At 47.1% G+C, this 24,621-nt stretch overlaps 1 protein-coding gene across 1 annotated transcript in view; it reads left to right on the top strand.

The window, feature by feature from the left end:
• Positions 1 to 15,603: 15,603 nt before the first annotated feature.
• Positions 15,604 to 24,621, top strand: part of ERI3 (ERI1 exoribonuclease family member 3) — a 185,697-nt gene continuing 176,679 nt past the window's right edge. Inside the window, exon 1 of the mRNA XM_036758045.1 lies at positions 15,604 to 15,635. The gene's annotated coding sequence lies outside the window, so the exon portion shown is untranslated. The remainder of the gene's footprint in view (positions 15,636 to 24,621) is intronic.

Consider the following 24,621-nt stretch of genomic DNA (forward strand, 5'->3'; position numbering starts at 1 on the left):
TTCCTCCTTCCTTCTGATAGCTTGAAGGATGGATGGATGTTTCTCAGAGTCCTGTCCTTTACTTCCTCCTTACTGTGAGATAAAGGCACTTGTCATCTCAGGAGACGGCCCAGCGGCTCTGCCTTCTCTTCACTTCTTGCTTGCCCTCCATCCCTGCCTTCTTCCCACTCACCACACAGGTACCCTCCTTCTCATCCCCCTTCACAGTCTACCTCCCACTTTGTGTTTTATCTTCTCCATTAGGAATTGGGAGCAGCAACCACCTCATTTTCCTGTGTTTGTGTCCCCAGCTCTTAGTATGGTGCCTGGCCCCTGGTAAGCCTTCAGAAATGCTCTATCTCTGAGGAAGGAGGCCTGAATCCTTCTTCATCTGTGCCAACCAGAAGGCAAGCAGGGCCAGTACAGCAAGATGCCACCCTGAACAGGGACATTTAGGACCTGGATCTGCCCCTTAACTTATCCTGGGAGCCATTCATGGAAGGCCAGCCCCCAAGCCAGTAGGTATGGGACTCTCCTCCTCAGTGGAGATGAATGCCCTGCCCTTGGTGAGGGCTGGGGCAGGCTGGAGGGTTGAGAGAGGAGGGTTTTGCTCTTCAGGCATCTTAGAGCTCTCTTCAAGTGTTGACTCACTTTAGGCACTTCTGGCTTCCAACTTTCAGAGGGAGGATGGAATAGGCCAGCCTCGCTTTAGGAAAAAACTCTAGGAAGATCTGAGGGAGGCCAGCTTTCTCCATCATGTCTCTATGCCCAACTTGCTCCTCTGGAGGATGTAGGGAAATTCTTTTGGGTGAGATCTAGGCCTTTGATATAGAACTTGGGGTCCTCCTTTCTCCCAATAATGAAGCAGTTATCAGATGTTACCTTGAACCTGATCACATCCCCTACCAGGGGTGGGGAACCTGCAGCCTCAAGGCCATGTGTGGCCCTCTAGGTCCTCAAGTGCAGCCCTTTGACTGAATCCAAACTTCATAGAACAAATCCCCTTAATAAAAGGATTTGTTCTGTAAAACTTGGACTCAGTCAAAAGGCTGCACCCAAGGACCTAGAAGGCCACACGTAGCCTTGAGGCTGCAAGTTTTCCACCCCTGCCTAGACCAACAATATCTGAGAGCAGATAGATATAATTCTATCCCAGGACCCATCTTCTCCCTGAGAAGAGCAGAGTGGCCTCTGGCCCTACACTCCTGCTTCCTCTCCTGGCAGGAATTAAGGTTTACCCTGAAGAAAGGTGGGAGAAAAAGAGGTTAGGGATATAGATAGGGAGAGACTGGGGCCCACCAGAGGAGGAGGACAGGAGGGGAGTTTTCCTATGGGTCAGGTATGAACCACTCTGCCTTTTTTTGTCAGGCTAAGTACAACCTGTCCTCTGTCCAGTGTTCTTTTGGGCCAAGTGCTTCCAGAAGAGTGGAAGGCCCTTTTGTGGGAGAGTAAAATAAGCCTGATGCTGCTAGGCCCAGGGTTCCCCGGAATGAGGCCATAGTCTAAGGAAGCTGTATGAGAGGCCTCCTACAATTGTGCCCACCTAACATATAGGCCACACCTAGAACCCATATAGGTTCTGACCTGGCCTGCACTCTAGGCTTAGGGCTCTGGCCTCTCTCCTTGGTTCGATTGTAGTGCTGAGCTGGGCTGGCCTTTGGGCTCCTTTTTGGTAGTCCAAAGGATATTTCAGTCTGGTGGCTTCTATCTAGCGAGATCCTGCCTATGCCCCTGACCTGAGTTGTTCATGGGGGACCCAGTGGCGTGGGCAGAGGGAGCAAAAATAGTGATGTTAGAAAGGCTCAGTGGGAGTTTCCTGGGACCTGGATCTCTTGGGGGACTTAGTGAGAGAGGCTGGCCCTCTGGGCCCCCAAAGAGGAAGAGACTAATGGCTCCTGCAGCTGGGCCTGCCCTCCCTTGTATAGGCAGGCAGGATCCCCGAGGTCCTGGCCTGGGGAGCCATATTTCCACACTCAAAGACCTTGTTCCTTGTCTCGTCCTGGTCATAACCCTGTTTAATAGAGACATTAAGATGAATTATTGTGGCAGTGCTGCTGGGCTACGGCGGGGTGGGGGCAGGGTGGCTCCTGGGAACTGCTGTGGCCGCCCATGTTCAAGAGCTGGTGGTGGGTGCAGGGAGAGGAAGGGAAGACTTAGACAAGACTGGGGGGCAAAGCAGGGACCTGAAGGGGGAGAAAGAGTTACAGGGGCCCGGAGGGAAAAAAGGATGAGGAAGGAGACACAGAAGGAAAGAAGAGGGAGCACAGAGGGCACTGGAGCCCTGAAAGAGACCCAGAGGAGCCGGGAAAGAATAAAGAGTAGGACAAAAAAAAGTAAAGAAGGGACAGCAGAGGAGACACAGAGGGATGAGAAGAGGTCCCTGAGGGAACCCAGGGGAGCGAGGCAGGATCCCAGATGGAAAGTGGGGAAACACAGAAGTCACAGAGGGGATACTGAGGCACAGAAGATTGGCTACCCCCCTGTTCTGCCCTCCCTGCCCTAGCTCCTATAATGAGGACCATGAAGGGCAGCCTCAGCCAAGTACTGATTGCTTCTGGCTGGAGCAGCACCTTCCTAGACTAGTGAGTCCTGTGCTGAGGACAGAGCCAGGGCACAGGAACTCCTAGGACTGTGAGGAGTCCTGTGACAAGAATTCCATTGCTTTGATTGACGCTAAAGGGCAGGCCTTCTGGGCAGGGTAGAATGCTTGGGAAGGGAGAAGAGGAGCTCGGTTATCCATTCCATGCCTTTTTCTGGGATCCCCTCAGGTGCCTGGGGGATGGGGTTCAGTCAGGACAGCCTGAAAGGGCAGGCGAGGTCCATTTCCTGTGGATGTAGGGGTGGGGACCAGGGATGACAGAGTACTCATGCTGTCAACTCTTGATCTTTGACTGTGACTCCCAAAGGGGTTGAGAGGAGGCGAAGCAGGGCAGAATGAAGGTTAGTGAAGCACCATTAAAACCCAAACTCAACATGGGACACCGCCCCCATGCCCCCTCTCCACCCCTGACCAGGGATCAGAGTAGGAATTCCCTCCATGACCTCTGCTTGAGGACCACCAGTGACAAGAGATTTAAGGCATTGAGGAGAGAGAATCTACTGCCACAGGGTCCCTGAGCTGGAAGGGAACTCTTTGACATCTATTCTACTATATACCTGAGCAGGAAATCCTTCCACAACATCTCCATTAAGTGGTCACCCAGCCTGAGCTTGGAGGCCCCAGTGAGGGGGAACTCACCACTCCCCAGCTAAACAGGACAGCCAAGCACAGATCCCTTGGGTATTCCACTGGAAATCTCTTTCCAGTTTGACTGGGAACCATTAATGACACCTTGAGTCCAGCCATTGGATCAGATCTAAATTCACTTAGTTGTCTTGCTATCCAGCCTCCATCTTCTCCCAAGAATAGCACAAGATGCTTTGTCAAATGCTTTGCTAAATTTAAATAAATTATATCTACCCCCATTCCCCTGATCTCCCAGTCTATTAAAAAAATGAAATGATATGTGTTTGGCAAGGCCTACTCTTGATGAAGCCAGGCTGTCTCTTTGGGATCACCATTTCCACTTCTGCTTGCTTGCTAGCCCTCTCTTTAATATCACCTTCCAGAACTCCCCAGGAACCAAAGTTAAGCTCACTGGCCTATGGTTAACAGACTCTGTTCTCTTCTTTTTCTGGAAGTCTGGACAATATCACCCTTGCTCAGGCCTGTGATTCAGCCCTCCTGTTCTCCACAATCCTTCAAGGATCTCTGACAGTGGCTCAGCCATCACCTCTGACAGTTTTCTAGGATTTGAGGATGTAGCTCACCAGGGCCAGATGACTTGAATTCATCAAAGACAGCTTTCTTACTAGATCTTTACTTATCTCAGGCATCAACTCCCTCTTAGTCATGTTTGTTCTGTCTTTTTCTGTTCAAAGGTCATTCTTCTTGGAGTAGAAAACAGAAGCTAAATTAGAATTGAACACTTCTGCTTCCCCTCTGTGGCTGTCTGTTGGCCGAGCTGAGACATTTTGCAGGGTGCTCCCTGGCACCATGCAACCTCTTCTCTATCTAGCCATTTTGGGGCCTGCTGTACTATCTGTGTACATACCCTTCCCCCCTTTCCTCTAGCCTTTCCCCCCTCTTATCCTGAGAATTGCAATCAAATTAACACCCTGATTGCCTCAACTGCCTTTTTATTCCACTCACCAGTTTTGTGGCTTCCCTAGATCAGAATTTTCTTCCCTTGCACTATGCACTGTTTCCCCTGTTAGAGTGTAAGAAGATGCTGTCTTGGTTTTGTATTTGTGTCCTAGTTTCTGTAAGAAGGATGTCCCATACCCCAAACCCAATTAATATTACTGACAAGAGGCTATATCCCTAATACCTTTATAAGCAAGAACATATCTCTGATTGAGTTATAGAACCAATCGATCAAAGCTGTAAAATAAGGGTGAACCATTCCTAGATACCTCTATTGAATCAATCCATCAATCAGTCCAAGGAACCTACGTAGGTTGGAAAGGGGTAGAATGTTTCAAGGCATTGGACAAAGTCAGATGATGTAAAACATTGGTGTGATGGACAGAACACTGGACCTGGAACCAGGAAGACCTGAGTTCAAATTCTCCCTCAGATGTTTACTAGCTGTGTGACCCTGGGGACCTCTCTTGGCCTCGGTTTGCACAGCAGTAAAATGGGGATAATAGTAGTACCTACCTTTCAGGGTTATTGTGAGGCTAAAATGAGATAATATTTGTAATATACTTTGTAAACTTTAAAGTATTATGTAAGCGTTGGATATTATTGGGATTGGTTGAAATAATTAGACACAACTCTGGTCCTATGTAGAACATGGAAGGAGATTACAAAAGGAGTGTTTCTACAATTACTTTGAGGGTTAAGCTCTTTGAGGGGCCATATCCTTGTACCTGTAGCCATTCTGCCCTCCCACACCAACCACATCGCATCAAAGGTTTGACCAGTAACAAACATGGCGTACAGCCAGGCACACCAAGGAAAGGAAGCTTCAGGGAGGATGGAAAGAAGCACATCTTCAAGAGTCCACAGGTGACCCAACCCTCCGGTCCCAGCAGACAGCAACACACAGAAACTTCACAAACACTCCAGGAAGGTGAAAAAGAATGTCCACCTAACTTAGGAGCTGTAAGTTACCCCTTTGCCATTTGTGGTCTCTAAGCTTGAGCTCATTTTCCCTTGGACTACGCAAATATTTGTGGGAGAGTGTATCCCTGAATTTGGGGGATATGTTTTGGTACCAATTGTTCTTACCTTACAACATTACTAAATGCCCCTTTCTAAGAGACAATTAACTCTATCTGGCTGATAATCAATTGGGAGCACACTCATGGGGGCTCATGAATAACAGTATTTGAATCCTCTCCTCCCAATCCTTCAGTGTTACCCCTAGGGCTCTAAAGGGAAGAACAGCCTGGGAACCCAACCTACCGGTCCAAGAGGGTGTTGGGAAGTAGCCCTGGAGGCTGTGTTACACAGAACATAGTAAGCACTTAATAAGTGCTTTTATTCATTCATTCATTTGTTACCAACATATTATTAGCCCTAAATCATTATCTTTCCCTTCTTTCATTTTATCCTCAGTGATTAACACAATGCCTGGCACATAGTAGGGCTTAATAAATGTTTAATAACTGACTTATTGTCTCATCCATCCTGAACAGTGGCACTACCTTTTCTTGTATCCTTCTCTTTCCCACAATCTAGCCTTTTTAAAAGCCTCTTTTTTTTGTTGTCCTTAGCTTCTCTTGTCAACCATGGGCCATTCTGAGCTGTCACACTCCTGATGTTTTGCTTAAAGGACTGTACCATATTTTGTATCAGTCCTTTGTTACCCTCACATCATCCAGACACATCTTTTAAATATCTAAATTAATTGGTAAATTTTCTGTGCATCCACATCAGTTCCCTTTAACCTTCACATAAGAACTGTTTCCTTTTAAAAAGTCTTCAGAACTTTATCTTTCAGATTCCTGTCACTCCTGGGCTAATCTATCCCTATAGAATTTTAGTGTATGGGATCCTTGCTATCCTTTATCTGAACTCTTTGAAATCTGCTCTGCCAAAATCTAGGCTCCATGTCAGACTATGGCTGGATTTTTCTTTTTCTCTATCACAAACTCCTGAGGGTGGGTGGGATAGAATGGTCACTTTACCCCAGGTTGTCATCATTTCCATGCCAGCAAATCAGTTCTCCGTTAGTAAGAAGCAGGTTCAAAAGGGAACTCTTCTTGTTACTTCCTCTACCTTTTGAAAAGTGACGAGAGAGAGAGAGAGAGAGAGAGAGAGAGAGAGAGAGAGAGACAGAGAGACAGAGACACACAGAGAGAGACACAGAGACACACAGAGACACACAGAGAGAGACAGAGTGAGACAGAGAGAGACAGAGAAAGAGAGACACAGACACAGACAGAGAGACAGAGAGACAGACAGAGACAGAGAAAGGAGAGGGAGAAGGGGAAAGAGAGAGGGACAGAAAGAGAAAGAGAAAGAGAGAGAGAGGAGGAGGAGGAGAGGGAGAGAAAGTGAAAAGTGAAGGAGGGAGAGGGAGAGGAGGGAATTCTTGCAAATGTCTAGATGGCTGAATCACCCCCCCCCCACTTTTATGCCTCTGTGCCAGGCTTATGATCTGTTTCTTGAACCTCATCTATTTCCTCCTTTTGTACAAGTGGTCTGTAGTCTACACCAATGACAAAATCATTTCTGTTCCTTCTTTCATTAATTTTTACCCAAATGCTGGGAGAGAAGTGATAACATAACAAGCAAGAATACCTAAACTCAGTACAAGCAAAAAGCCAGCGACCCCAAGGACAGGACAGGAAGAGACAAGTTAAGGATCGTTGGTCTAGCACTCATGACACTCTTCCAGCTGAATGCCTTTGCACTGCACAAGCTGTGAACTGGTAAATATTTAACAACTGGCTGGGGGCTGGGAATGTATGAATAACACCCTTTTAAATTTAATCTCCCTTGTCAACATCTTCTCCATCTCTTTCTTAAGTCTATGCAATTAACAAAACACTCAATCAAGCCAGGGTTTGTAGTATTTGCTGATTTCTGAGGTATAAATGCTCACATGGAAAATTTAACAGTTGGCTGGAAAACTTAACAATCAGGTCCCTTGAGCCGGTTCAAGCCAGCTCCAGCACTCCTCTTACTAGGGCTGGTATTCTCCATGCCTGGAACACTCTCCTTCCTCATCTCTGTCTCCCACTTTCCCTGGACTCCTTTAAGCCTCAGCTCAAAGCAGGGGCAGGTACCTTTTGTTGAAGGCCTTTCCTGGCCCTACCCAACCTGACAGTACCTTACATCTATATCCTTAGAGGGTAGGTAGTATAGTGCCTGTAAGCACTTAATAAATAATAGATACTTGTTCACTGAGTGCCTGAAAAACATGACAAATCAAAAAACCTGAACATCATAATGAAGGAAATAATATAAGAAAATTACCTAGAACTTGGGGACATGGAAAACAGTGCCAATCAAAAGAATCCATAGATTACTTCCCAAAAATATCTACTATGCTTAAAACCCCAAGACATACAATGGCTACATTTAACAATTCCAATGAAAAACAAAAAATTCTGCAAGCATCCAAGAGAGAACCTTTTAAAAAAGGAAGGAAATTTGAATAACAGAAGACTATTATGCATCCAGTAGACACTGAAAAAGGGAATGGGATAATATATTATGAAAAATAAAGAAGCAACCCAACATGTCATACCTTACCAAGCTGAACCATTATAATCACAAGTGAAAAAGATGGACGTTCAGGGTCTTCTGTAATCTGGTTCCTATCTACCTGTATAATCTTATTTCACATTACTGCCCTTTCATGCAATCCATGTTCCATCAAAGTTGGTGTATTAATTGTTGCCAGAATTCAGTATGTTACTTCCTGCTTCTTTGAATTTGCACAGATTGTGACCCCCATACCATGAATGGATTCACTCCTCATCTCTGGTTTTCAGAATCCTTTTCTTTCTCTCATTCATTCAACAAATATTTGTTAAGCTATTACTCTATGTCAAGCCCTCTGCTAGGTTCTGGAGATACAGATGTAAAGTACTGTCTGTTTAAAAGTTCTGTCTATTCCTATGGAGCAATTAAGTCAGTTTGGCTCCGAATTTTAACAGAAACAGTTACTGAAGTGGTTGTTCTGACTGCTGTGACAAACTGGAGCATATCTGGAGAGATACAACTGAATTTTTTGTGATTATAGGACAAATGTAATTTTATCTGACTATAGGCTAAAGATGACAATGTGGTTATTTTAACCGTAACCCAAGGTGGGGTCATGTGCAGAGAAAACCCAGAGTCTGAACTTGAAAAGAGAAAAGAAGAGAGGTGAAATGACAGATTTCAGAACTGTGCTAACTGAACTTGAAGCTGGACATGTTCAGTTGTTGCCAAGGAATTAAGTCTGACTGAATAGAGGAACATCTTGGAAGCAGGGAATCAGAGAAGTCACCCCATGATCACAACAAGTTTGGCTGAGCTATCATGCCTTCAGAGTGGTAGTAAAGAAATAAGCATCATCTCAACTTAGCAATGCAGGTATCTGCTCAGCACAGAACCACATTTCATCCAGGAACTTCTATCCACAATGCCTGAGACCAAAAAATAAAAAAAAAAAGACAACGAAGTTTACAATTCCAGAGTTGTGAGTTACCTTGAGTATATGGGTTTTCCTCCTTCATGTTCTTTTTGGCTGTCTTCTATAGTGTGCTTACTCTTTCCCCAAAGATACTTAATAGGACAGCGTGGCCCAAGTTCATGTGTGTATCGTGATGTCAATAGGTCAATCAACAAACATTCATTAAGCATATACTGTGCTAAGTGCTAGAGATGCAAATAAAGGTGGGGGAAAAGAAAAGCAGTCCCGCTCTCAGGAGCTCACAATCTAACGGAGGAGATGACAGGGAAACAGCTATGTATGAACAACATATAGATAGCCTAAATTGGAGATCATCATCAGAGGGAAGGCACTAGAATTGAGAAGAAAGGCTTGGGAATTGGAAAAGGCTCTTTGTAGATGGCAGCTGGGACCTGAGAGAAACCAAGGAAACCAGGAGATGCGCATGAGCAGAGAGAGACTCCCAGGCACGAAGGAGAGCCAGTGAAGTGCGTAGGTGAAGGGTTTGTTATTAACACATTTGCTTTAATATATGAGAAGCCACGGTGTTATTATTTCTTTCACTTTACTATTAAGTACATAGTTATAGAGATGGGGGTGGAACTTGAAGGAGCTCCCTGAAGGTGAAGGAGGCAAGGGCTAATTCCTTAATAAGGGATCATTGACCAACCAAGTGGCTGATTCCATCATAAGCCTAGCAGACATCGATAGAGCACTTTGACTTGCCAAGGACTTTACCAATTCACCAAAGGAGCCTCATCACTATTCTATAAGGCATGGGCATGTTCACATTATACAGGAAGGTGCCCTTGAACCCCCAGCTAAAAAATGTTTGAGGTGGGATTTGAACTAAGGTCGACTGGGCTCTAGGTCTAGCCACTGAACTTCACTATAAGCACTTTTGCCTCCTCCTCTTTGCCTGGTGTAAGGCCTGGCACACAGTAGGCACTTAAATGTTTGTTGATTGGTTGATTCCTGGAACACATGTCTCACTTCCTTCTTGTGCCCATCACTCCCTGCGTGCATTGGGTTGACTCATCAATGATGCTGTGTTGACCCTTGAAAAGGCCCCCAGCACCTCAGAGACCTACAGCTGGCAGGGGCCTTGGAGGCTAAGCATCCCTGACTGGTGGCTCTCTGGCCTCTGCTGGAAGATCTCCATTGAGGAAGAGCCCAGCCCATCCCCAGGCAGCAACTCCTTCCACGATGGGACAGCTCTCCTTGTTGGAAGGTTCTAACCCCCAAAAGGATCCTAAGGAAAGCCCAATGGAGAGGCAGCAGGGGCAGGCATTCTCCTATGCCAGGGGTAAGAAGAGGATTCTTATCCACAACACCAGCAAGCTAAATCTCTCTCCTAGTACACCTTGAATCTGGCTTGGGGCTGGTTGGCCAGTGATTGTTTGCAAGGTTGAGGTAAAAGCACCCAGATCAGGCTGGGCTTGGCTGGGGCCCTGTCCAAAGGAGCTGGGGCCCTCCTAGGGACTGTAGAAAGGTGGCAGTGCCTGATTAGGTGGGGCCGTTTGATTTCCACTTTAAAGGGGGAAGCCTCCAATGGCCCAGAAGAAAGGGGCTAATCAGAAACCTCTGAGAATGTGGCAGCTGGTCCCCAGGGAGCCCCTGAGGCAGCGCTGACCTCCCGGAGTGCGCCATTCGTTCCAGGGCCTGGCAGCTTTATGGGCGCCTGGCTGCCTGCACAGAGCACCAATTTGCTGCTGTAGTTGGTTTGGGGGACTGAAACTTTCAATAAATCTATATTAAAATCAAAGGGGGAATTAAACAGGCCCCCACGAGGGCTACCCAAGATGAGGCAGCCCCATTAGCACCCTGGCCTCCCGGCCTGGCGATCTGTCTCTCAGTTCAGGAGCGGGTCAGCGGGCTGATGAATGGTTAGGGGCCCAGAATGCAGCACGCTGGGGAAGACAGGAAAAGAGGAAGGGCGAGGGGAGGTACATAGACCCACAGCTTCCAGTGGGGCTTGGGGCAGGGTGAGATGGAGAATGGGAAGGGGGCCCTTCCATGGGTGCAAGAGATTACTTTTCTCTAACTACCCAAGCAAACACCTAGTTTTTAAAAGCATCCAACCACAGAATCCTTCGAGATAACACAGAGGACAAGGGATGGGGGATGGGCAAGAGAGATGGTCCTCTGACCTGGGATCAGGAGAGACCAAGCTCAGAAGTAAGTACTGGTGCATGAGCCTCAATCCCAGAAGCCAGCCCAACCCCGACACGAAAGGAATCCCTCCATAACCCACTCCATGAGTGGCCTCCCAGCCTCTGCTTCAGGACCTCTCAGAGAGGGGAGCTCTGCCCTGCTGATGGGCAGCTCTGATCACTGGGACTGTCCTTCCTGACATCCAGCCTAAATTCTTCTCGGCTCTCCAGGGCCAGAACCAGGCCAGTCCCTCCTCTGTGGAGGGATTATGGGACAGTTTCTGAATACGTGAACTCTCCTTTTATCCCCTCACAGCCTTACTTTCTCCAGGCTAAACATGTCCATTTCTTCTACTCCTATGTGATGTGACCTCAGGGGCCTTTCATCAAGCTGGTTACCTTTCTCTAGATACTTAATGTTCTCCTTTATCAATGTCCTCTTTGAACCGTAGTCCTAGAACTGAACACAAGATTCCAGGGGAGATCTGAAAGAAAGCAGAGGACACTGAGGCTTTCACCTTCCTACTCTTATAGGAATGCAGCTCAAAATGACATTAGATGTTTTGGGCTACCACTTCACACTGCTGGCTCATCTTGAGCTTGTGGTCTTCTAAAACCTGCAGATCTTTTTCAGAACAAGAGACCACTGCTATATCCCATAGAGATCATAAAAGGGGGAAAGGACCTATATGTAGAAAAACATTTGTAGCAGCTCTTTTTGTGGTGGCAAAGAATTGGAAATTGAAAGGATACTCATCAATTGGGGAATGGCCAAACAAATCGTAGTCTATGAATGTAATGGAATGCTATTGCACTATAAGAAATGATAAGCTGGCAGATTAAAAAAAATCAGGAAAAACTTACATGAACTGATGCAAAGTTCATGCAAACTGAGCAGAACCAGGAGGCCATTGTGCACAGTGGTGGTAACATTGTGCGAGGATCAATTATGATTGACTTAGCTCTTCTTGGCAATGCAATGATCTAATTCCAAGACTCATGATGGAAAATGCTATCCACATCCAGGGAAAGAAATGATGGAGTCTGAATGCAGACTGAAGCAGACTACATTCACTTTATTTTTTTGCATTTTTTCCTTTTGCAAACTGTAATTTTTTGCAAACAGTTTCTTCTTTCACAACATGACTGATATGGAAACAGGTTTTATATGATTGAATATATAAAACCTATATCAAATTGCTTACTGTCTTAGGAACAGGGGAGGGGGGGGGATGGGGGAAGGGAGGATGGGGGAAGGGAGAAAATTTGAAACTCAGAATTTTATAAAAAAAATGAGTGTTAAAATTGTCTTTACATGTAACTAGAAAAAATAAAATACTATTAAAAAGAAGAATAAGAGACCACTGGCCTAGAGGTTAGGCAGTTTGCCTTGGCAGGTCCTGCTTGGGACACGTGCTGGCTGCGTCACCCTGGGTCAGTCACTTGATCTCTTAGGGTCCCAGACAACTAAGACTTAAGGTTACCAAGAGGGTGCCAATATCTGCATAGGTAAGGGAAATTCTTCCCCAGGAGCCTTCTATATCAATGGAATCACAAAAAATATTTGGAACCCTGTTCCTTTAGGACCTCATCCCTACCCTCCTCAGTATTTTTAAAGTTTTCTGTGTTCAAATACATTCAAACATCTCCATTTGCCCTTCCAGTTTATCCATTCCTTCTTTTTTAACTCCTTGCAATATGGCTTCCACATTAATCAGACTAAATATAGACTAAAGGAAAAAAATGAAAGAACATGAAAGATAGTGTGCTTATCCTGGGGTGGTGTTTTTTTAAAATTTGTTGTCTCCCCTGTTAGGCTGTGAGCTCCCTGAGGGAAGGGACTTGCTTTTGCCTCTCTTCGTATGCCCAGTGCTTAGCACAGTGCCTGGCACACAGTAGGTGCTTAAAAAGTGGACTGAGTACAACATCTACCTAACTATGCCTCCCTCCTGCACTTGTGAAATGGATGTTTTGTGCCCATGAAAGATTTTATGTTTCTCTCTTATTGAATTTTCTCTTACTCGATTCAGCCCAATGTGAAGCCTATCAGGAGTCTTCTGGGGATCCTGGCTCTGTCACCCAGTGTGTTAGCTATCCCACCTAGCTTTGGGTCCTCTGCACATTTGATGAGAATCCCCCCTGTGCCTTTATCTAAGTTATGGATGAAAATGTTAAACAGCACAGGGTCAAACACAGACACCAGAGGCACTCCACAGGAGACCTCCTGGCACAATGACATTGAACTATTAACAACAGCTCTCTGGGTCTGGCCATCCAATCTGTTCTGAATTGCTTGTGTTATCATCTCCATCCATATCTCTCTATGCTCTCCACAAGAAAAGTCTGAGATACTTTGCTAAAATTGAGGTGAACTGTATCCACAGTATACAGTTAGAATAGAAAATGAGGAGGTCTGCTGATATGATCTGTTCTCTCTTTAAAAAAAGTTTTATTTTTTTCCCTAATTGCATGTAAAGACCATTTTTAACATTCATTTTAAAAAATTTTGAATTCCAAAATTTCTCCCTCCTGCCCTCTCATCTCCCCCCTCCCTAAGATGGTAATTTGATTTAGGTTACATATGTGTGATCATGGAAAACACATTTCCATATTAATCAGACTAAATACAGACTAAAAGAAAAAATAAAAAAAATAAAGTGAAAGATAGTATGCTTTGACCTGCATTCAGACTCCATCAGTTCTTTTTTTGGAGATGGATAGCATGTTTCATCATGAGTCCTCTGGAATTGTCTTGTATTGCTGAGAACAGCTAAGTCATTCAACACTTGATCATTACACAATGTTGCTGGTTCTGCTCACTTCACTCTGTATCTGTTCATGTAAGTCTTTCCAGGTTTTTCTGAAATCAGCCTGCTTGCCATTTCTTATAGCACAACAGTATTCCATTACAATCACATACTACATATAGTACATGTGCCCCTCCCTGACACCTGTATCCTGTCCTTCCATATTCCAATAACTTTCATTTTTCCTTGAGAAGCTGTCTGGGAGTAAGAGGAGCTAGGTGGGTGCTAGAGTGAGGTATTTCAAAGTAATTCAACTGGAGTGATTGAAGATTGCTAATTCATATGAAGAGAGGGAAAGTTCTACTCCTGTATTAATGTGAACTCTGAATCTAGCATGTTTTGTGTGTAGGAATGTTATTTCCCTAATACCTGACTTATATTGGATGTTGAGTACCTTCTTACTCCCTCATGCCCCCAGATCCCTTTTTGGGTAAGATCTGAGCCATAACCTAAATTATAAGTAAATTTGTCCCTGGGTAATCAAGGTTGGGGCTTAATTAGCTGAAGATTGTGACAAAAGGAAGTCTAACTCTTCTCATAGACTGGGCACAATATCTCAGCCCCTGCGGGTCGGAATGGTTCCCCTTTTCGTTTCTCCCTCACCCAACTTCTCTCTCTTGAAAACCTCCTCAGGGAAAAAAAAAGAAAAGAAAACCATCATTATCTCCCATGGGCTTCACTAATCACCTCTATGTAGATGACTCCCAGTCCTGGTCATTCTCCTATGCTCCAGTCCTAGGCATCACCCCCTGACAACTGGACATTTCAAATCGGATGTCTCATAGGGAACTCGAATCTTCCTCTCTCCCTGAACTTCTCCCTGCTATTATTGAGGGCACTGCCAACCTTCTAAAGTTTACAGCCTCAGTGGTGGCACTGGACTCCTCACTCTGTCTCTCACCCCTCCAATACTTAATCGGCTGTTGAGTCTCGTCGCTTCCACTTCCTCAGTATCTCCCCCATCTTTCTCCATCTCTCCACTCACACAGCCCATCCCCACCCCCATCCTTGTGCAGGCCGTCATCCCCTCATGCCTGGACTATGGCAATGCCCACCTGCTTAGTCTCTGATTAGTCTTGCTGCAGTCGCCTAAAATACAGTGGCCAGCATGGACATAGCTCTGTACAAGTATGATTTCATTTGATCTTCACAACCACCCTCATTTTATAAATGAGGAAACTGAGGCAGACAGGTGACATGACTTGCCCAGGGTCACACCGCTACTGAGCGTCTGGGTAGGGATTTGCTTTGCAGCCTTCCTGACTCCACCTGCTTCCTACATCTGCTCCAGATCCGAGCCCCACCTGGCTTCATCCCCTCCTGCCCGCGGTGCGCGCTCTCCTCCTAGGGGAAGGGAAGCCCCCTGAGGGCAAGGCTGCCCTGCGCTGCTAGGCTTCCCAGCCAGGCTTAGCCCCCAGGGAGTCCGTGATGGGAGGGTTTTCCCCGATGCCTTTATTGTTCTCCAGTCTCTCGGACGCGGCTGGAATGAAAGAGCCCGAGCCACGGACGAAAAGACCGAGATTCGTAGACAAAGGGGTCATGTGACGATCCGATGAATGAGGGGCACCGGTTAGTGAAGCAATGAAGGCACTAAAGGCAGCAATGCAATGCCTTGATAGAAGTAGGTGCCTGAAACGCCTGGCCCCTTGCTCCCCAAATGAGGGGAGCAGCAGTTGAACCCAGCCAGCTCCACCTCCTCTTCTGGGGCCAGCGCCACCCCCCCCACCCCCCCTCGGCTTCGTAAGGCGCGGCCTGGACCTAGGGGGCCCCGGGGCCCACGTGCCCCTAGCTGGACATGCGCAGTGGGCTCGACGGATGCTCGGAGACTGGCCCGCCTGGACTACAACTCCCATGATACCTAGCGGCTACAGCGGCCTGGCGGGGCGCCTCGACGCGCATGCGGATGGAGGTGCGAGGGCCGGGGCGGAGGAAGCCCCGCCCCCCAGACGCCCATTGGCCCACGGCACCGGCAGCGGACTCGGCGGTTGGCCGGCTCGGCCGCCCGTCGGCGGCGCCGCGCGGGGTCAGAGGGCACGGAGGTGAGTCGGTGTGTTGTGGGGACTCGTGGTGCGGGCTGTCGCCGCCGCGGCCGCCGAGGGGGGCGACGGGCAGCGGGCGGAGCCGGCCCCGCCTTGGCCTCCCCCGGACCCGGGCCTGGCCCACAGCCCCGCGCCTGCTCATCCGCCGCGGCCCGGGGGAGGCCGGCGCGGGGCCTGCGGGCGCCCGGGGGGCGGGGGCGCGCGGGGCGGTGGCGGGAGCGCGGACGTGGCGGCGGGAGCGCGCGTTGGGGGTGGTGGGGGGGAGAGGCGGGGTGCGGGCAGGGGTTGCCATGGCGACGGGTACCCCGCTGCGGGCGGGGCCCCGAGCAGGGTTGCCATGGCGACGGCCCTCTCCCTCCTGCGGGGCGGGGCTGAGGGAAGGTCTGGATGGATGGGGGCTCCCCTCTCCAGGGGGGATAGGTATAGAAGGAGGTCTGGATACGGGGATTCCTCATCCTGGAGGGGAGGGTTAGGTCCTCCCTCCTAGAGGAATAGCTATTAGACGGAGGGGGAGTTGAGGTGGGCCTGCATGGGAGCACCTTTCACCCGGGGCATTGATATCAGAGAGGGGAGCCCCCAGGGGTGGTCTGAATGGGGAGACTGTCATTCTGGGGGAGGGTTAGGTATTAGGAGGGCTCCTCCCCCTGAGGGGATAAGTATCTTAGAGGGGGCCCTCGGATGCCGCACCCTGACACCTTCCTCTGTGTTATGGGTGCTGCTGGGAATAGCTGGGGGGTACCCTAGGGTGGATGAGTGGCCTCTGAGGCACAGGAGGCAGGTTCATCCCTGATGTCACTCCTGTCTTCATCTTTTTCTTTTGGTGGGGAGGAGAAGAGGAGAGTGTGTTTTTGGGTGTGGGGCATGGCGGCTTCATGACTGTTTCTCTTGGGTAGTGAGAGGGCTGGGGGACCATTTGATCCTGCCTGGGAGGGCCCTAGGGGAGAGATTCCAGAGCAAGGCAGCCTCTGTCCTCTAGGTCTGTCTGGTGATGTTGGGCACAGGGGCTGGAGAAAATAGCCTTCTGACTAGGGGCTAGCTCCTTCTTAGATGTCCACAGTACATACAGGTGTGGGCAGCACAGGGCCTCTGGCTGGGCTCTGGCCTGCCTCATTTGCCTTGCAAGCCCTCTGGTGTTGCCATCCATAATAGCTGCTGAGTTAGACTGAAGGACTTGCAAGACTTTGGCTTGATTTGGTGTTTGGACTCCTACATTTAGGACCGGAAAGAATCGATGTCTTTTTGAAAACTGCTGGCCCTGACAGTTTGAACTGTTACCTCTGCTAATCGTCTCTGGTCACATCCTTAACATCAGTTCTTACCAGAAAGATTTACTGGGGCTCCCTTCTGAATGGCAGTGCCACATGAGTCCGATTGGCCAAATACTAGACTGGATTTCAGCTGTGGTTGGTGGGAATTGGCTCACTGATTTTGTTTGTGGAATTTCTAACAGGGTTTGGCTTCATCAAATATGGCTTTATTTTGACTTTATCATACGTTTCGTACCTTGTTTTAGTGGTTTGGTGCTTTGAGCTTAAGTCTGTAACACCTGAGTCCCCTATCGCTTAAAAGTCCATTTATAAACAGTGATTTGGAGTGTGACTTCAGTAATGTGAGTATCCAGGAACTTGGTTAGAAACCCACCACTTGGCTGCTGTTCGGGGAAGTGATTGATAAGGCTTCCTTTATGGATTCTGGGGTGGTTCATTGGAGCTCAGAGCACTTGACTCCACTGAAGTGCTCCAAATTAAAAGCTCGTTAACAATTCCTACCCAAAGATCCTGTAAATAATCAGCCGGCTAGGTCAGAGAGTTGAGCAGTCACCACAGCTCTCCATATCTTATTAGCTTGAAACTTCTAAATAAAGGTGATTAAAAACATTGAAAAGTGGTGTTTTCTTTGTGCTGGGCTCATTTGGTGAATGGCCTCCTTGGAAGTGTGTGAAAGGGGGCAAGGGTCTTGGGGAAAGAAGGGAAGATTCCCTAGTAGAGAGGACAGTGCTTCCTGATGCTGTCCTGGGAGGCCACCCAGTCTACCAGGGGCATAGTGGTCTGTTCTCTGATAGAAGAAAAGGGAAAAAAAAATCCCTGTGGCTTCCATGTCAAGAACCTGGGATCGCCAGTACATCTTGTTTTTGTGGCCTTGAGTTTCTGAGAGTGAGTGAGTAGTCTTATGGAGTCCTGTTTTACAATTTTAAGTGGTCTGAGACTGATTTCTTCATCAGGTGTTGACTTAGTTTATGGTGAGCCAACCTGTGGAAGGTCAGAATCATTCTTGTGGGCTGTCTGTTGAATAGGCGAGGGGCACAGTGACATTGAGAATGTGGACCCACACTTTGAAAATCAGGGTTTTTCTCCCTGCCTCCCCACCCCCCACCCCCAGCAGCCTGTCCTCCAGTATCCAGTTACACAATCCTTTGTTGATCTTGTCCTTTCTTACCCTGAGGGCTAATGCCTTCTTTCTGTTCCGTGTATTCCTGGTCCCCTTCACTGCCAGCTAGCCTGTGGGTAAAGATAGAGATCTTCAACATTTTGCCAAGGTAAACTTCCCTAGGAAGGACAGCCTGCTGGGGATAGAAAGACAAAAATGAAACTCTTGTCCTCGAGATTATGTTCCATAGTGGTAGATAACATGGACACTTGTGAGCACACAGAATAAATGCTGGGTAATTTTGGTCAGGGGAGGAAGGAAGGAAGGCCTGATGGAGGAGGTGGTATTGGAAATGAGCTTCGAGGAAAACTTTGGGGCTTCTGAGAAGTAGAGGTGAAAGCAAGAGAGTTACCTGGTTTTACAGAAGTTCCCAAAGTGGGGGAGGGGGCGGATACCACCTCCTGGCGGGTGCTGGAATGATCCAAAGGGCAGTAGTAGCCGATGGTGCAATTGAAGAGTGTTGAATAAAAATAAGGGGATGTTGGAAGCACAAGGAAAGAAGAGAAGATAAGAAAATTTTTAAATGTACATGTTTCATCTGTTGCGTAATAGAGGTAAAGTCGTAATGATTACATTATTTTCTAAATAAACATACAAAATACAAGTCATAACCAATCAGTGATTGTCTGCTGACGGGTCTTAACAAGCAAGTGTTAGCATGTGAGCCTGTTGAGCATTGTCAGGAAGTCTAGCATCAATCGGCTGGGATATGCACATGTAATGACTTGTTTATGATACAATAGTATACATCATATGGTATACAGTATACGGTTACATGACACTATTGCAACATTAAAATTTCAGTGCAGGAAAACCCCCACAAATTTACAATAAATTATTAAATTTAAGATGTATCATTTCTAAAAAATTATATATTTTTTGAAATGATGCACATTTGAAAAAACCAAGATTTCCAGGGGGCGCTGAATAATTTTTTTTAAAGGGGGTGGTAGGCCAAATGAGTTGGGAACCTCTGGCCAGGGATGTAATGTGGGAGGAGGACTAAGGTGTAACAAGGCTGAAAGAGGCGTTGGATCCAGCTTGTAAAAGTTGATATTTGAACCTAGAGGCAATAGGGAGCCACTGGAAGTTGCTTTTTTGTAGGAAGAGTGACACCTTTAAACTTGTGCAGTAGGAAAATACCTTTGGCAGCCATGAAGAAGACCCCACAGGAGAGGGGAGAGGAGCCTGGTTAGTACAGGTCAGAGGTGCTGGGGGCCTGCACCAGGGAGGTGACTGTTTGAGTAGAGAGAAGCGTATGTCTGTATGAGGGATGTTGTGAAGAAAGAGGTGACACTGTGACTTTTTGGAGTGTGAGCATGAATGAAAAGTCCAGTCTGGCTCTGGGCTTAGGAGCCTGGTGACTGGGAGAAAGGCGGTTCTCTTGACGGATGTTGGGAAGTTGAGAAGAGGGGAGATTTAGAGGGAAAGGTTGATGGGTTCTCTTTTGGCCATGCTGAGATTGAGATTATGTTGTGTGTAGAACTTAATGTTTGGATGAACTACTATGCTTAACTGCAGTCTTAATTCTGCAATTCTGTGATTTTTTTTTTTGGACAAATAAAAGGAGTACATATGAGGAACAACTCTCATCTGGAGGATGGATGCATGTGTTCATTGGGGGAATTTTCACAGAGGAGGCAATGTCTGAACTGGGTCTTGAAAAATAGGAGGGATTTTAGCAGGAGGAAATGGAGGCAAGAAATTAAAAACAACATGATGAGCAAAGGCTGGGAGGTGGGAAAGTGCACGGTGTCTTTGATAGAATGGTAATTAGATAATTAGTGAAACATTGTGCTTATGAAGAAGGCAGATTGTGGGAGAGTAAGTTGAAATATGTTCTCACTAAGCCTAAGGCTTGAGACACCAGAGAAGGGATTGGCAGATGTGATGGCTGAACTGCTGGGGGTGGGCATTTAGGGTTCTGGGGTGAGGGGAGGAGAGATGAGCCACTAGAAAGGAGAAAAATAGTGCCCTAATTTTTAAAAAGAGGAAGGTGAGCTCCATAATCTCACAGTCTGGTGATCCAGGCAGGCATGTCTCCCTGGCCAAGTCCTGACCAGTTGTTTATGAGCATCTAGCAAGGGGAAAACTGATCACCAGGAGCCAACATGGACTCACTTAGAAAATGCTATCTCACATCTAATCCTGCTTTTGTGGACTGGTTGAGGAGGGCAATGCAGTAGATGCTAAGGCATCCGGATTTTAGCCAAATGTTGGACAAAGCCTCTGGCCTGATCTGGGTGGAGATGTGGATGTGGATTGGATTAGGTGGATGCCCTGCTAGTTGATTAGTGGGTTGATGTCAGCCTGGGGGGCTCAGTCTGCTCTGTTCTGATCAATATTTTTATTTATTTATTTTTATTGAAAAGGATTAGATAGAAACAAGAATTTCCATATTCATAGTAGAACAGAAGAAAGGATTTTACATGCAACTTTGAATCTGTTTTGTACAGCTGGCTTTTCAAACGTATACAATAAATTCAGCATATAACCTTCTGAGCTGTTCTGCTTGTTTTGAGATTTCTTCTGGACTTCCTCCTCTTCTGTGCATTTTGAAAAGATGCTTCAGTGATCCATCCTTCCTTCCTTCCTTCCTCCCTCCCTCCCTTCTTCCCTTCCTTCCTTCCTTCCTTCCTTCTTTCCTTCCTTCCTTCCGTCCTTCCTTCCTCTTTCTTCCTTCCTTCCTTTCTTCCCTCCCTCCCTCCCTCCCTTCTTTTCCTGTCCCTAAACGACCTCTTGCTTTCCTCTCCCACCTTTCTTCTTGGAAGAAAAGAAAAGCAAAACTCTTATATATGTGTAAAGTACAGCAAAACAAATTCCCTCATTGGCCATGACTAAAAATCCATGCCCCCTGAGCCCACCACTTCTCTGTCAGGTAGGTAGCATGTTTGATTATCTCTTTTCTGGGATCATGATTGGTTATTGCATTAATCATTTCTTATATATTTCAAAAATTTTGCTTTATAAAGTAGTTACTATGTAACTTATATTCCCAGTTCTTATTTCTATCTTCATCAATTCATACAAGTCTTATCACGTGTGTCTGAAACCATCTCCAACATTTTTAAGGTACAATAATACTTTATTACATTCTCATTCCATGATTTCTTCAGCCATCACCCAATTGATGGACACTCCTTAGTTTCCAGTTTCTTGCCACCACAAAAGAGCTTTTATAAATCTTTGTGTATGTGTATCTGTAGGTTCTTTTCCTCTTTGTTCTCCTTGGAGCATGGACCTAGTAGTGGTGTTGCTGCATCCAAAGGTGGGCAGAGGTTAGTGATTTTGGGGGCATCGTTCCACATTGCTTTCTGGAATGGCTGGATCACAGATCTACCACCTGTGCTTCAACATACCCCTTTCCCCTCAGCCCCTTCACAGTTGTCATTTTCTTGTTTGTCATCTTCGTCAATCAAATGAGTGGGAGATAGAATTCCTCAGAATTATTTTAAGTTGTATGTCTCTAATAGTCATTTGGAACACTTTCATATGGTTTGATAACTTGGAATTCTTCCTTTGAAAACTGCAGGAAACTTTGATCATTTTTCTATTGGGGAATGGCTCTAGTTCTTATACATAGATTGGCTATGAAACCTTTATCAGAAAAACTTTGTGCAATTTTTTCCTTCAGTTACTTGTTTCTCTTCTAATTTTAACTACACTGATTTGGTTTATTCAGGGCCTTTTTGATTTTATGTAATCAGAATTGTCCATTTGTCTTCCCAATCACAGATCCTCTTTGTCCTCTCCTTATCCACAGTTATGAAAGGTGTTTTCTTCCTTGCTCCCCAACTTTGTGGTGTGACTTTTAATATCTAATTTGGAGCATGTCGTTGCATATAGTGTGAGATGTTAGTCGATGCCTAATTTCTCCTGGACTTGTTTAGCATTTTTATTGATGGACATAGACCCAAAAGTGTACTTGTCAAATCTGTGGATGACATGAAGCAAAGCTGGGCAGGATCCCTGCTAGAGTGGGTACATAATGAGGTTATTCCAGCTGGTTGAGGTCTTTTTAGATTCTGATTCTAACAAGAAGAGATTTAATACAGGGAAGGGTAAAAAATCAACTGCCCTAGGACAGGCTGGGGAAGCCACAGTGGGAAGAGCCCTGGGTCTGGAGTTAGACCTGAGTTCAAATCCTCCCTCAGATACTAACTAGGTGACCTTGGTTAAGTCACTGAATGTCAGTCTGCCTTGGTAATGGCATCTTTCTCATGGGGTTGTTATTAGGATCGGTTGAGGTAAAATTTGTCAAGACATAGCTTGGTGCCGGACACATAGTAGGTAAATACTATGTGAATGCTTCCTTCCCGTAGTTGGCAATAGAGGTGCCTCATTTGGACCTCCAGGGCTCTGATATCTGCACAGCTCCACCCTGATATGATCCTAGACTGTGTCAAGAGCTCTTAAGTACGAACATGACAGCCCCTTTGTCCTCTGCACTATTCATGTGCCGGGCTCTCTGCTAGGCACTGGGGACACAAAACAAGTCTTCAAGGCACTGTTATTCTAATGGGGGGGGGGAGAATGGGACACTGGACACTTGTAGACTGAGTAGATGGAAGGTAACTTTAAAAAAGGTGTTAGCAGCTGAGGGGGGTGTGGGATGAGGAAGGTGAGATTGAGCCTTGTGCTGCAGGTGGAGGTGAGGAGCTAGAGCATTCCAGGCATGACAGAGGTGATGAGTTGGGCCACGAAGCAAGCAGGCCGGGGTTGCTGGACCGTAGAGTGGGAAAGGGAACACTATGCAATGGGGCAAGATGGGGAAGTCCTTCAGTGCCAAACGGAGGGGTTTGTTTGTTTTTGATCTGGAGGTAATGGGGAGCCACTGGGTGTAAGGGAATGAATGGTCATCGTCCCACCAGTGTGACTCCCAAGCCTCTGTTGTTGTGCCTGATGCTAGGCTAGGTACTGTGAGGATGAGGACAAGTGGAAACAGGCCTGGCCTTAAAGCGCTTGCATTTTATTGGTGTTCATGGGGCTGGGAGGTCATGACCAAGCAGGCCTTGGCCCCAGTGTGGTTGTGAGGAAGAGAGGCTGAGTCAGAGAACATTTCAGAGCCGCCTATATACCAGGCACTGTGAGAAGCTGTAGGAATACAAAGAGAGACAAAGGTCAGTCTCTGCCCCCAAAGAGCTCATGTTCTAATGAGAGAAAGCACACGCAAACCGCTCTGTACCAGCATGCTATAGACGGGGATCAGCAGAGGGAAGGCACTGACATGAAGAGGAAGGCTCCTTGTAGAAGGTGGGCTTTGAGCTCTGACTTGGAGGAAGCCAGTAGAAGCTGGAGATGATGATGGGAGGAAGCGCATTCCAGGCATGAGAGGCAGCTAGGGAATATCCCTGGCATTGGGAGGTGGAACAAGGAAGCCATCATCACTGGATCATGGCAGAGGGAGGGTGCCAACTGGAGGAAGATTGGAAAGGCAGGTGGGGGCCAGCATAGGAAGGACGTTAAGTGGCAGACATTTCTTTGGCTTTTGACTGTTCCTTTGGTTTAGGTGATCAGTGATCATGTGTGTTAGAATTTGGGCTCAGGTTGAAGGCAGGTGGCTTTGTCTTGCCCATGGTCTCTTTGTCTGTTTGGAGAAGCAGTTGTGCCCTCACATGGCTGTCATAGGTTTTCCTTTAGATGGAGCCTTGGGTGTCTCCCCCTCACCCCCCACCCCCAGTCTTTGTGGGAAGGGTATGAAGAGTGGAGAGCATATGTGGGGAAGGGGTGGCTGCAGTGCCCTGACCTTCTCCTGGGGGGAACCCCTGCTTGGCATATTGGAGTGAGGCCCTCGAGTGGCTGATCCTTCTCCCTGGAGTGTTTTGGGGTTGACCTCTCCAGCTGGAGATGAAGTGCTGCTGGGTAAGGGAAGGATGCTGGCTAGGAGATGGAGTAGAGCATAGCAGCAGGCCTGTTGTTGGCAGCAACAAGTTGCCACACCCAAGTCCCTATTGTTTGGCCTCCTTGTTCTGTCTTTGTGGTCCTGCAGCGCAAACGAGGCTGACGGTCAGCAGCCATCTGGCAGGAGGCTGGAGCTCATTAGCCAGGGCATGACTCTTCGGAACAGGGAAGATCTGTGGCCAGGAGCTGCTCCACCAGGCATCTCAAAGCTTTTCACCAGGCTCTACTTTGGCCCCACTGGCATCAACAAAGAGAATTCAGCTTCCAGGCTGTTTAGTAGCTTCCGGATCAGAATTCCCCAAAATGACTGTCCCTGCATTGTCTGGTTGGCGGCTCTAGCTGTCATCTTTGCAAAGGGCCTTCCGCTACCTCTTTGGCAGGTGGATCAGCAGGTCAGCATTCTTATCCCTGTTACTCTTGTGAGCAAACGGGCTGGGGAAGCTGAAGTGAGTCGTCTGGGGGCATGCTGGGAGGTACACAAGCTGTGATTGTGTTCATTTGCCTCTGCAGTTTCTCTTCCTTGGGAAGGTGAGGGAGGCACCAGCTTGGCCGTTCATTCAGTGGGATGCTTGGGCTGTCAGGATCTGCCTGATGCCGTCTGGTTGTGACTGAGGCCCTGTTTGTAGAGTCCTCTCCCCTCCCACTTGGGTATTTTTCA

This window comes from Trichosurus vulpecula, chromosome 4 (assembly GCF_011100635.1).
Source record: "Trichosurus vulpecula isolate mTriVul1 chromosome 4, mTriVul1.pri, whole genome shotgun sequence".
NCBI classification, from domain to species: domain Eukaryota; kingdom Metazoa; phylum Chordata; class Mammalia; order Diprotodontia; family Phalangeridae; genus Trichosurus; species Trichosurus vulpecula.